Source organism: Terrapene carolina, unplaced genomic scaffold, assembly GCF_002925995.2.
Source record: "Terrapene carolina triunguis isolate 2854851 unplaced genomic scaffold, T_m_triunguis-2.0 Scaffold96, whole genome shotgun sequence".
NCBI lineage: Eukaryota > Metazoa > Chordata > Testudines > Emydidae > Terrapene > Terrapene triunguis.
Genome location: NW_020664447.1, coordinates 48402342 through 48417402, shown reverse-complemented (window position 1 = coordinate 48417402; position 15061 = coordinate 48402342).

Below are 15061 nucleotides of genomic sequence, written 5' to 3'. Positions count from 1 at the left end.
AATTGCCTCCTATGTCCCTTCTATTAATACAGCCCAGAATATTAGCCTTTTTTGCAACTGCACCACATAGTTTACTTGTATTCAATTTGCGATCTACTATCATCCCCAGATCCTTTTCAACAATACTACTGCCTACCCAGTTATTCCCCATTTTGCAATTGTGCATTTGAATTTTCCTTCCTAAGTGTAGTACTTTGCATCTTTATGAATTTCATCTTGTTGATCTCAGGCCAATTCTCCAATTTGTCAAGGTCATTTCAAATTCTAATCTTGTCCTCCCAGCTCAGTGTCATCTGCAAGTTTTATAAGCAGATTCTCTGCTCCATTATCCAAGTTATTCATGAAAATACTGAATAGTACCAGACCCAGGACTGACCCCTATGGGAAAAATGTGGGAAAAGAAAAGTCTGTTCCAATCAATTAAACCATTCTTAAAGGCAAAAATTAGGATGCGATTAAAAAAAGTGAAAGCTCCCCTTATGCCCATATTTGTGTGGCTGACAATGCTGGGAGCAATAGCCTTGAACCAGTATGACAATCCATATGAAAGACTTAGTATTCTGGAATGACTTCTTGAACGTATAAGGTGCAACAGGCTTGTCTTCAACATCTATGAACAAGTTCTTTTCATTCCCTGATTCAAGTTTGTATATATTTCTGTATCCTCAAAACTTAAGCTACCCAGCAGCAACCTCTAACTCTTCCCAATGGCAGATCCATTTTTGCTCCTCCGTACATATACTGCCAAAACATTCATTCATCCCTTTTGCTGCCCTGCATAAAAATCAAACTAGCCACTACCACAAAGTAAGGGTTTGATAGGGACAAAATAACTAGAGCTGAGCCGATTGGGAATTTACGCTCATGCTAACTCCAAGGTAAGTTACAATCACACATTTGCCCACAGTTCCTTCTGAGTTTAATATGTGAAATTCTGAATATATATTTTTCAGGCAAAGACAACCCCCCCTTTTTACATGTGCATTCCTAGGGGTGCCAGACAAACATTTCCAGGTCCACATTTTTGAATACAGCCTAACCAATGACTGCATAGTTAGAATTCATTTATTTCCATTTCTAGCAATGCAGAAGTGGGGGTGGAATCTAGCTCTGAGACACTAATGGCTGTATTGCTACCAAATCATGAAAGATTAAAGATGTGCATAATTTATTGAAAATATCAATCTCTGCTAATTGTTGACTACTTTCAAAGTTGACTATTTTCAAAATAAAAAACTGGGGTACTTGTTATACAGTTGCAAAATAGTTATACAAATGACAAAAGGACACTTTTAAAATGTGTGTAGGCAGGGCCGGCTCTGGCTTTTTCGCCGCCCCAGGCGGCCGGAGCCCCGGGGGGAGGGCAGCGAGCCCCGGCGGGGGCTCGGCTCTCCGCCCGGCGGCGAGCCCCGGCGGGGACTGGGATTCGGCTCTCCCCCCCGGCGGCCAGAGCGCTGGGGGCAGGGCGCCGGGGGGGAGGGCGGCCGGAGCCCTGGGGGGAGGGTGGCGAGCCCTGGCTGGGGCTCGGCTCTCCCCCTCTGGCGGCCAGAGCGCCGGGGGTAGGGCAGCGAGCCCCGGCTGGGGCTCGGCTCTCCCCCCCCGGCGGCCAGAGCACAGGGCGGCGAGCCCCGGTAGGCCGGGGGGAGGGCGGCCAGAGCGCCCGGGGGAGGGCGGCGAGCCCTGCTGTGGCCCCGCTCTCCCCCGCGGCCGGAGCGCCCCGCCGCACCCCTCCAGGTGCCGCCCCAAGCACCAGCTTGGGTGCCTGGTGCCTGGAGCCGGCCCTGTGTGTAGGTTTTGCTATTGCCAGCTTCTGACTAAACAGTGACACATGCATAATTCTCAGAGTGGAGTAGCATAGTGTTCTGAATGAGGCTGTCATGAAACACTAAATAACTTGGCACTCGGGAAGCAAAAGCTAGCACAAATTGTATCTCCAGTCATTTGACTTTTATCATCACAGTGAACACTCTTTCCACTGGACTGTTTGTTCTTGTAAACAGCCAATTCTATTTTGTATAGCAATAGGTCTGGAACAAATATTTTGTAGTTGTTAAAAATATTTTGATTGATGAAATGAAAAACTTGGACATTTCACATGTATGGAAAGAAGTTTGCAGGCATGATGTGAAAAACCAGGACTGTCCTGGTAAAACTGGGAGAAATTATCACTTTATTGATCTCTGTTCATTTTCAACACTGGCTTATATTTTTGGAGGTTCTATGTACTACCACTATCCATGCAAACTATAATCTGTTCTGGTTTGGAGAACAAGAGCCAAGTTCAAAGATTTTCATCGTCTACTGAGCACAAAATCAATCACAGATAATTGACTTGAGATCTTGTGGAGCAGAGATTAGAGTTAAGAGTTGGATCTAGGTGATGGTCATGCTTTCCTTGCTGGACAATTGGTTAAATAAAAACAATTTACGGCATAGGATTCTTCAAAATGGAATATGTTCATCTGGATAAATCGAGACTGAAGACATAGCACACTATGAAAACAAAAACAAAAAACATTGACAGTTTTTACTGAAAAGTGAACCAAACCATCCCTTGAGCACTGCCATACCACTTGCACCCTTAATTCCTTTGGCTTTCTCTCTTCGTGACAAGCTTTCCAAAGGAGATTGTCGGGGGTTTTTAATCAAACAACCTAAACAGTTGTCTTTGAGATCACAAGGCATTGGCAAAGAATGTAAAAAGCTCTCTAATCCCCAAGGAAAACCTTGTTTGAGTGGTGAAATGTTTGCAGTAGAAATCTTGGAAATCTTGGGGAGTGGAATCTCTTACTGTCAGAACTTTCAATAAAAGAGCAGCCAGAGATACTGAAAGCATTAAATAAAAATTACCAACAAGCTGTCTTACCTGTGTGCACTCAACTGAAAGGAAGGGCAAACATGAGCAGGTAGTGCTTGTACATCAATCAAAACGCTGACAGGTACGGTGTAATGTCTGACAAGGCTGACATGTGCTATACTCCCTAAGATATTCCTAACTGAACCATAAAAAGACAAATAAATTAGTAATAGTATCTCTCCTGTCAATGTCCTTTCTTGTGAACCGCTCATACTGCTCATTAGCATTGTCTGAAGTGATTCATCAATACAACTTTTCCATGCTTGGTGAGGGGGGGAATACTTTGTTACCATTTATTTTGCTATTCTTAAAAAAGTATCGGATTCCTTATAATCACTTATTTTGTTTGATTTAGGGAAACATGAGAAACAAAAATCAGCATAATATTTTCCCAAATGTACTAGGAGCTCTTTAAAAGAAAAATAAAATGGTTTGATATAGTCATAAAAAGCAATGGATAACTTACCGTTTGTCAAAATGACCAAGCTCATTTTGAAATTCAGTTCTTGTCTTTCAAAAGTAGTCAAACATTCCAGATCAATTTTTTCTATTGTATCATGTAATCCAATAAATCAAGGTTTTGTTACTAGAAGCAGCATCACAGCACAAGAAAAGAAAATCTGATGATAAGTAACTGCCTATACGTTGCATAGTAATCCACAATTAAGGTTTTCCCTAAAATGTTATATTTCATAAGCTAAGTACACTCTCATGTGAAAATTTTCTTACTCTTAATCTTTCTTGTGGCTCAAGGTCCATATAATGTGAACAATTATGACAATTATCTACATAAAAATCTATATGCGTAATGTAAAACATTTACAGAAGTGTTTAAATAATAATTTTAATGACAATTTTGATGTGAAAAAAATAAGTTAATAATAAGTTTGTTATCACAACCAAGTCAAAGTTTTCTGTGAAAAATGTAATTGAAATGAATGGATCTTGAGGAGACATAACCATGCAGGTGCTTGTCAGTGTGGAATGCAGACATTAGTATTAAAAAAAAACAGTTTATGGGTAAAAAGTTATACATGGAGATTACAGGAGCACATTGCAACAGACTTGTCTTCCAGTAGAAAACATTGGAATCAGCATTAGAAATATATACATCCAGCAGGTTTACAGGTATCTTGGGTGTGTCCAGCTCTCACCAAGGTTCGCTATCCACATTATGCCGTGTAGTCAATAGGAGGATTGCAGGCCAAATCCGGACTGGCAGATACTTTTGAATGGACTCCAAAATATTTTTATTTACTTATTATCATGTTTGTTGTAATTTTTTTATGATTTTCTCTGGAGTATGGACCTTGATTATACCTTGACCAAGAAATTTGGACATTGATAACACATAATTGACTACCCCTGCTCGAGGCTAATGGAAAGAACTTCAAAACCCACTGACATACTGAACCACCAGCAAAGCTAGGAATGTTCCCACACTCACCATTCCATTGAGACAGAGAACTCTATCACCAACCAGTGCAATTTTTTCTTACCCACTGTACAGAAGTATCTTTTTACACAGGTCCAAGCCCTCCAGGAATACTAGTTTGTGCTATCCCTTAATTTTCTTACTTGTTTGAAACCTATACCTATAAATTTACATCTCACTTAAATATTGATTCAGCACATACACACAGTTTCCTGCTCCCTTCCTATATGCTAAACACAGGACTATATTACCATAATTAAGCACTCTAAGATGGCACAATAAAGTCATGGTTTAAACTGCATAATTGTATCCAATAATAATATCAAAGAAAAATTATGCTGAATCTCAATATGTCGACAAACCATTGGCAAATGTATTTTAGAAAATAATCCTGAATGGGCAGAGGATAGACTAGATGATCCAACACAGTGGACTGGCTCTCATAAAAAATTATCCCATTTTCATGACTTTTTCTGTTCCATTTTTTACTCTGTAAAAATGTTCCTTGTGTGATCTACAGTATAGCCAAGGGAAATGGAAAATACGCTCCTATCAGCCAAATCCCTGCTATGCCCCTGGAATACAAAAGTGACCCCACTATCATTTAATACATATGCTCCATTGAGCTGCACCTTTAGATTAGCTCATCCTGGGAACTTTAGCGTTCTCATCATTCTACATTACATTGTTTTCCACACCACATTAATGTATTACTCTGCTTTTTCCTTCTGTGGAGTCTTGTTGATGCTTGTATTTTAAGACTTGTGCCTGGAAAAGGTTGGTTATGGTGCTATTTAAACAGAGCTCATCAATCATTGCCTGACTTTCTGGGGCTTTTGCAATTGCTAGCTGTGGGCCAAATTGTATTACCCTTACTCAAGTTGAATAATGTCCTACATAAAAAAAAAAAAACATTGCAGTCAATGGAACTACTCATGGAGTATGGTATTGTGTGTAGGAATGTCACTATCTGGACCTATACTGCTTATTAATAATATTAATTATATGTGCAGGATATTGTACTACCGAATGTCCCTTGTATGTCTCTAGTCATGTATGTTCAACTCTTTCCTTCTCACAGCAAAATACTCACTGAAAAACCAATTCCCTCTTTCAGTTTTTCAGATACACCTGAACCATGCTTGGGTGTTTTGTCTTTCTTCCTGATCATCAGGCTGACCTGAGAGAGAGTGCAGTTTGAGATATGCCATATCAGTTGCTCTGGCAGCCTGATTATGCAAAAGAGAACACATTTGGCTATTCTCTTCTGTATACAATAGGTTACCTTAGTGACCAGGTCATAGATTATGTGAAGTGCACCTGTGTGAAACAGCTGATGTTTAAGGGGATGACAGTATCTAATAGTGGAAGCATGATTGTCACCTACAGTTGACAGAAAAAGGGATTGTATCAATTAGGCTCAGGGAGGAATGGATAACCCGGACAGTGCAATAAGTACAATTTCCTTACGTATCAGTTTGTAAATGAATGAGCATAATATTTTAGAGTGACAACATCGTTAGTCTTTCCCATCTCCAACTTCTGTGATGTATGGTTTAAGGATTCAGTGAAGTGTAGTGAATTCATGTAGAGAATACAAAGGCATTATTGGATCTCAAAGGTTTTACCTCTGTTGCCAGATTACTTGTATCAGTGAACACCAGTTTTTAGATTATTTGCATAATCTAGGTGATTTCTGAAGATATTATACACTGTTCCCAATATATGAACCAATCTAGACACTATCAAAGTTTTCTGCCCTGTTGCGCACCTTACTCTCCTGAATTTATGAAGAGCCTTTTCTTGAGTAGACATCTTCCACCCACTAGCCAGGAAGCCAGCATCTCAAGATTCCTTCTGAGCTCTTTTCTTATTCCTTAGGGAACTTCCCTTCTCCCAAAATATGGAAGTCTCTTTCTAGACTCTTAAGGATCATAAGATATCCTTGGCTTTTTCCAGACCACTCTAGTCTTGAATACCTGTCCAAGGGCATCAATCATATAGTCTACCATCATGTGGGCATATTCAAATGTATACATCCACAGTGTAGAGAAACTGTCCCATTTTGCCTTTGCAGACATAGAATTACTGTGGCATTACTTCAATGTCCTTATACTTTTTCCCTGATGTAGTTTGGAAGATGTGTTTTAGTGGGTCTTTTGCCTTCCTCTGAAGCACTGAAGATAGTGGTGTAGTGGTAACAAAAGAAGTGGATAAACTAACCTAACTAAACTCCATATTCCCCAAATGAGAAGTGGGTAAATTCCACTTACCTGGATTTACCTTTGACTACACTACTGGGACACCAGATGGGGAGGAACAGCGCACAGAGAATCCTCCCTCTCAGGTTCCTGGCTGGTGTGTCTTGCACACATGCTCAGGGTTTAATTGAACACCATACTCACAGTCAGGGAGGAATTTCCTCCCCCTAAGTCACTTAGACAGGAACATGGGAAGTTTTTTGCCTTCTCTGCAGCTTGAGGCTATGTCTACGCGACACACTACACGCCGCTGATAATGGTGTATGTGTAACTACACAGCACAGTGAAGAGTGGGCTGCATCCATACTGCAGTGTGGAGCTACATATACCAGTGAAAGACTCCAGCAACAGGGAGGCAGCGGGGAAAGGCTTCAGCAGCTCCCACTGCTGGAGCCTTTCACTGTGGGGAGGAAAGGCTCTGGCAGGGGGGAGGCAGCAGGGAACCCCTCTCCTGAGAGCCTTTCCCTGCAGCAGGGAGGCAGAGAAACACTATACTCCTAAAAATAGCAATGTAGACAGGGAGGCATGGCCTACATGAGTAGAGAGTGTGTAGGGCATGTGTGTTATTACATATCCACACCCTTCAGTCCTGTTTTTACTCTACTCACCTAAACCGTGCCTCACCAGCTATCCTGCTATTTATATCCATGCTGGGGGCATCCTACATGCTGCCAAAAGAAGCATGCTGTGTAGATGTACTTTGAGGCTGCATCATCTGCTGGGATCATCTGGGCATCTCACCTAATCAATACCCTGCCGTTGTAGTAACCTTGGGCATTGGTGGCACCTCAGTATCTCCTGTTCTCTGCCTGTGGCACAACACAGGTTAATCTCCTGAGAACTCAAATGCTTTAGTGTCACTGGGCTCAATACAGGGGCAGCTGGGTCAAATGTAATGGCCTGTGATATAGAGGAGCTCAGATTAGATGATCTAATTGGCCTTAAGCTCTATGTAACTATGAAAGGATAGGGAATAATACAAATGTTGAAGTGACATTACTTAGCTAGAAAGGCAACTGTGAGATTTTTAAGAACAGCCGCCATATATGCATGTGTCTGAGCCAGAGACTGAGTGAATGAAAGTATGAGAGAGGAAAGAAGGGTTATTTGTATATTACTTGAGTTAGACTTTTAGCTGGGTTTCCCAAAGCTCATGCTCATGCACTAACAAACACTGTCCGGTCAGGCAGTCACCTCTGGAATTAATCAGGAAGTATGGAGGGGGCAGGACTCAAAGAGGAAAATGAATAACTCATTCAAGGTGAAATATAATTGCTTCTTCTTTGCCAGACAGATAATGTGACAGTAAAAATTCTTGGCCAGTTAGCAACTGTAGTGAATATAATGCATAATAATGTCAGTAATATTTACTTTTGAAAGTGAGTTTAGGTTTGGGTATTTAAGAACCTGTGGTGTTCTCTTCAGCTCTGAATATGATAACAGTCCCAGAAAAGTATTAGATCCAAGGGATAATAAACATAGCACGCATAATAAAGATTGTTTAAAAACAACACATTTTGTCTAGGGGCAAAATTGAAAAAGAAGAACAGAAAGACTGAAGACAGCAAGTGTTTTTTTACCTAATGCAAGATTTGCCTTTTGTTTCTTTCCTTTTTGTAAAGTTCAGACTTAGTTGCTCTCTTCAAAACCAATTCTAACTAATGGTTCTGTTCATCTTTAATATGGCTCTTCACTGAAGCTGTGATTTCTACTCAGAAAGTGTTATTACATATCTAACACTACATTGAGCACTAGAGATTAATTACATTTGAAATGCATCTGAGGTTTCTCTGGATGGTGCTGAAGGCTACTCAATGGTATCATAAAAGTTGTGTAAATTTAATTAAAACACAGTTATTTCATAGGGTCTACTCTCTGCAAGTGGTGCCATAGTTTTCAGTAAAATAAAAGAATGGTCTCCCATAAAGTGTTCATGCATTCACACCAGCAGAAGAAAGAATTGGTGAATTATAGACTGCCAGTGCTGTGTGAGATACAGAGTGAAAGCATGTTAGGAAACAAGGGAAAAATTCATTCATGGGGTAACTTGATTTCAGCGTACTTAATCCAGGAATAAACTTGAGCATGAGGGCCTCATTAACACCCACGTCTATTCACTTCATTTGTGTTATAAGAATGTGAATAAGGAGAGAATTTGGCTCAGTCTTGGCAATGTGGACTCTATTACAAGGTTTTTATTCCTGTGTGAATGGGCTTGGGAATCTAAGGGCTAGTCTATACTAGAAGTGCTACAGAAGTGCAGCTGCACCGATGCAGCTGCACCACTGAAGCACATCTGGTGAAGACGCTCTATGCCGACGGAACAGAGCTCTCCCATCAGCATAATAAAACCACCTCTGCTAACATAATAAAAGCTCTCCCGCCAGCATAGCACTGTCCACACCAGTGCTTAGGTCTGTGTAACTTACATTGCTCAGGGGGGTGGCTTATTCACACTTCTGAGTGACATAAGTTATAGCAACATAAGTGGTAGTGTGTACAAGCCCTAAATGTGTTTTATGGTTGGGAGAATTTCAGACAGAACTGAGAAAGGGAGTTAAACTATTTCAGCTTTCTTTATTCAAGCTGCCCCTTTCACATTGTTGAACACATTTACATTTTTCTCTCCTCTCTCCAACAACAGATTTAACCAATTGAAACGCAGAGCATTTGAACAGACTTTCAGCTCAACTGTGGCTAAGTAGGCAAAGAGTTTTTCAGCTGCAAGATTCCCTTTCTCTGTCTGCAAGACATGTGTCACCTGTCTTTGAGCTAACCACAGTGAACCCTGGAGTTAAAATTGCCACCCTTCAGTTCAGAAAAAAGCAAAACAAAACCTCTAGCTCCCTCCCAGCAGAATCTTCCTTTTACTAAATCACAGGATTAATCTCTGAGGAAACTCACCTCCTAGCTGTGGGTAGAAAATAGGGGCTCATCCTAACTCCATCATCATGGCAGCTGGGAAGCAAGGGGGCTTTCTACTTGTTCTTACTTCCATCCATTCCACTGGTAGTGAAGAGAATCTCCATCCCACTTTCAAGAGAGGTCATTTTTTTTAAACCCTCTCTCATTTGGGAGTGTTGCTCTCTTCTACTTTGTAATCTGTTTGTTCTGTGCTTACATCCACACTCTGGAAACGCACCTTCTGTAATACTGCTCGTACTTGTCTCAGTGTGTTTGAGACAATGAAAGACTATTTTTACGGGTGAAAACTATCAGTCTCTTAACCCACCATTTTATGTTCACGTCCCATAGAGAGTCAGTAGAGATCCAGGAACAGAAATCAGATGTCTTAGTGCCAACTGCCTTGCTATTACTGCCACACCATAATCCCATTCTAGAGTAGGAAGATTTATAAATATAGGTGGGACAATCCCATCAAAATTAAGACTGTCACTCCAAAGTTAGAGGGACAAGGTGGGGTGAGATAAAATCTTTTATTGGACCAACTTTGGTTGGTGAGTGAAAGCTTGTCTCTCTCACCAACAGAAGTTGGTCCAATAAAAAAAAAATATTACCTCAGCTATCTTGTCTCTCTAATAGCTTAGGACTGTCATGGCTACAACTACACTGTATTCTAAAGTTAGGGCATATTTTAATGCTAACCTTTAAAACACTAGGTAGCCTAATTTAAAACTGTAATATCTCCCAGTGGGAAGAGACTAATCCCTTTTCACTTCATAAATTAACACCTAAACAGCAAAAATATTTTAAAGGCCCTATTTTTAGTTATTCTCCATAGTAACCCTTTCTTTTAGGATCACCATATGTACCACATTATCCAGTGATGCTACTTTAAAATTGTATGGAACATTAGGGCACTATTGTTGTGGATTGCAAAGGGATGCTTTAAATTGCCACATGTTTTGCCATTTATGTTTCCTTGATAATAAAAACCTACCACACCACTAATAGTAATTAGTACTGAGGTCACCTTATCTCATGTACATTACCAAGAGCAGAAAATTATAAAGATGATAAAACGATCTCTAAGAATAGAGCAAAAGTTGATTGGATAGAAGTTTTGGGGAGAAAAATCTATGAAGAAATCTATGGCTCTGTATATAATGATAATATAAATTAGTTGGCTTGGTCCTGCTAATATCACAATACTAGCAATGTTTCCTGTTTTCATCATTAGATTAAGTTTCCTTCATCTTCCACTTAACTTTTAATTATAGTCTCTAATATCTGACATTTGCTTGGATTTTGGTCAATCCATACAATGCCAATATTTAAAGATAAGGTCCCTGGGTTAATCAGCTAGAAACCATTCCCAGAAGTTCCAGCTAATCAAATTTGTTCATGCAATTCAGTGAGTATATTGCCATGATAAGTTTTAGAACAGATGTCTGATGCTGGAGAAGCCTCTTTATAGTAGAATTTAAATCCCTCTTGTTCAGTAATGACATAGGTTATTAAAACACAGTTTTTTGAGTGACCTAATTAAGGCATTCTATCAAAAACAATCAAAGCAGCCACCCCATGCCCCTTTCATCTATGAGGTTTTTCAACCTCTAAATGTAACACTGATGAAAGCACAGCATGAGGAATGGATAAAATTATGATCTCAACTGAGAAATTAGCCTTAAGCACTTGTTAATAAAAGCAAATAGGATTTTACAAACCAACATATAAACTTAGTAAGCGTGGATTCTATTTTATTGCCTATTTGCAGCAAGGTAAACTAGACTAATATAATTACCACCCTAGCATTATTGTTTAATTCTTTGTTAATCTTTTTTTGGTGATGAGAGGCCTAGGAATCAGAGCATGGGCTCTTGCTAACCTCACAATTATTAGCTGTCTGCTTCTTGATTATGCTACCATCCCCTCAGTCCTGACAGACAAGTGTTAGGCACCATCATAGTATCTTGCTCCTTCTTCCTTTGATAGAAGAGTTCAGTTTCTGGCCTAAGATTACTACTACTCGGCTGTAGATTCCTTTTGGGTTTGCTGATGTACAGTATAACAGCAACCTAATTTACTCAGACTTTAGCCCATCACCCTTATGAAATGCCAAGTTTCTACAGTCCCTAACAGCAAGAGTCAATGCTGAAAGAGTCCTAATAGTCCTAAAAGTCCTAATAATTATCAAGATTCTACCAGCATAAAGTAGAGTCAACAATTGTTAAGACTCTTTTTACCCAGTGTTTTGCCCTCACTGCTTGCCATAGCTGACATGTCCCAACAGCAAACTATATTTATCATTTTACCTTCTCACTGGAGCAGATTGAGTTTTTCTGAATAAAAGTTGTTTAATCAAAAGAAAAAGGTTTTCTTTTAAATTAATATTATACAGAAAACTTTTTGTTGTTTTGAAATGTCCAAAAGAGAAAAAACAAATGAAATATTTTGGGTTAAGTTTTTTAGTTTTGGGGTTTTCCTTCCCCTACTTTCTTCCTCTTTTTCCCTTTCACTGACCGTGACCCATTCACTGCCCCCTTCTCCACACACACGTCATCTGTGGCAAAAGGAAAAAAGGAGAGGAGCGAAAAAGGGGGGAAGGGAAGAGGGGGAGAAGAACCAACCCCCCAGACTTGAAAATTCAGTGTGCAATTTTTGTTGATAATAATGTTCACGCAAAAAAATCTAACAGGGTATTCCTTGTCAGAGCTTGCAGAATGAAAATTTAGTATTTTTTCATGAAGAATCTTTACCACTTTTCAATCATCTCTATTTCTAACATTTGATATCAAAATATTAATTGCAGATAAGACAAATAAGGCAAATAATTAATCACCGAGGTACTAAACTACGCACTAACAATGTCCTCAGACATTGTACAGAACACAGTTCCTATTCCAAGAAGCCAACAACTGAGAAAGACAACAGTATGTTTAGGCACAAAATACACTGGGAGACCTAGAGAAAGGTTCTAGGAGTTTTGAGGAGTTTGGATTTCATTTTTAAATTATTACTAACAATTATTATTGGTGGTCTTTAGAGCATTCATAGGATTAATCCCTTCATAAGGCTAAATGGTTACTGGATGTCATTGTTGCTCCACAGAACTATAGAGGCAAGCACATTTGTGTGACTAAACCCAAAGTGATCCTTACAGGCAAACATTCTGAACTAACTTTCCTCTATTTGTCTTTATTTTTCCTAATTTTTAAAGAGGTAAGTAATATGATAGCATTTTCAGCTTATTACATTTTCATATTGATACACAGTGATACAGCCACACTATTCCCACTAATATAATGGGAGCCAGGTGACTAAATATCTATGCACTGGTTTGAAAAATACCCCCATATACCATACTTTGGAATATGAAAGAGCAAAATCTATCAACCTTAATCTTGAAAGCATCTTGTTTTTAATAAACTCTTAGGAGGCATATTATAGGTTTTATTTGCAAGCTAAACCAGCAAAAGAACTTACAATAGAACTAATTTTGTGCACTCTTGAAAATTTGTGATCATTTTAGTAAAATTCTGATCACTATAAATAATAACTGATTTGCACATTTAGCAATCAAAGACTGAGTCTCATCTTCTTTTAATCATGACAGCAAATTAATCTCAAATATGTACTTTAGAATTGCATTGGGGGCTGTTCTAAAAGAAGTTTTCACATATAATATTATTAATAACTGTAATAACAACAACCACCAAAAGTTATCACATAGCACAATACTAGGAGATTAATAAGCAATAGATTAAGTCATACAAAAAGAAATGATCACAAATCTGATATCTGCCAAAAGCCCTTTATTGACTCCCTGACTCATATTTTCCAAACGAAAAGAAGTGATAAAGGGATCACTCAAGCCATAGAATATAACCAGGGATGTTACACTTCTTCCTGCAATGCTGAGATAAGAGAGTGAGTGAGCTGTGAACCAGAACTGCTCAACTTTGCCTCTTGCCTACACCATTTATCATACAATATTTATGATATATCAAGAGAAGAACATATTTGGGGCTGGTTTTCATAAAATGAAAGAAGAGTGATCTTATTACTTACCAATCAGTCCACACAAATTCAAACTGCAGCTGTATTTTTCATGCTAATAATTAGAGACATCCATTCAGAAGTGTCCATTTATTCTATGCTGCCATTATTTTCTAGTTTTTGTAGTTCCTGGCACTCACTTTCCCTCAAAGACAAAGACAAATAGTCTATGTTCTGTTGTATGGGGACTACTTCCCTCCTTAATTTTATTTTATGCATAAATGAAATTGCATAGCTCTCAGACTGAGTGCAGTGTATCACAATGGAGATAGGATTTAAACAGGGGCATTCTGTGTCAACACCTCCATTAATAATTTGAAGGTTTAAAGTAGCAGAATTTGCCATTCTAAGAATAAGGTTGCCAATTTTCACAATACAGCGCTCTGTAGATGCACAAAAACAACATGTATCACATGTACCTCAAGGTAACCAAGCACAGGTATTGCACGTTTGAGGGCACTAAATGAAATGAGATTCTATGCCCTTTACATACATTGCACGTAAGCAAATTCAGGCAGCACTGACATGGCTGAACCAATATCTAACATCAGTTAAATGGAGTGTGGATGCCTTGCAAGGATCAACATAGGAAATGTCAACATAGAATGCAGTTTATGAACAGGGTGAGGTGGACTGCAGTTATCTACATTCAGGTCAGAACATCTTGGATGCGACTATATGTACCTGGCCTCAAGTAAGATGCACACCATATTAAAGCAAAGTGTCCTTTCTTTCCACCTTGATGACACTAGGCACTTTTTGTAGGGCATCCCATATAACCAGCTATGTGCAGTGATGATCCACTCTGGAAGCATAACTTTGAATTACTGGAGGATACCAAGATAGATGCTCATATACCATGTTGGTGAGTGTGGTTTTAGGGGATGGATGGGTGGGGGTGGGGGTGGGAGTGGAGGGATGGATGGATCGTGCATGAAATGCACATTTGGAATGTTCTCTGTTCATCATCATCTTGCTTATCTCTTTTATGCAGGGTCTGTAATGTTCTGATCAATTATTTTAATCTCTGCTGTATCAGATTTGGTTTGGCTATTGATAAGTACAGCATTGTGCAAAATAAACTCGCTGTAAAAAAATACTCATGTAAAGGTCATATAACTTTCTCCACAAGTTGGTCTTGTCTCATTTGACATATCTTTGTACTGGCATGTAACAGCAAGTTCTGAAAGCAGCAATGTATTGTTCATTAGATTTAGCCACTTTGGCAAGATATACATCTTTCTACTTTCAGATATACATTCGACTTTAAAAGTATTACGGTTTGTTTTACAGAAAAATTGCAGGAGCATTATCAGTAAGAAGTGTAAAATAATACATTGGACCTTCAGCACTCAAACAGGGTCACATAAAAGCTTGCTTCTTGACATCTGGAAAGACATCCCCATGAATAGCAAGAATATCATTTTCACAAAACTGAGTGCCTAACTTTAGTGGCTGATTTTAGGCACCGAAGCATAATGATTCAGTCCATAGTATTCAAGCACTGCCTCTTTATGCCTTTGATTAATTCAGGAAATATTAAAAACA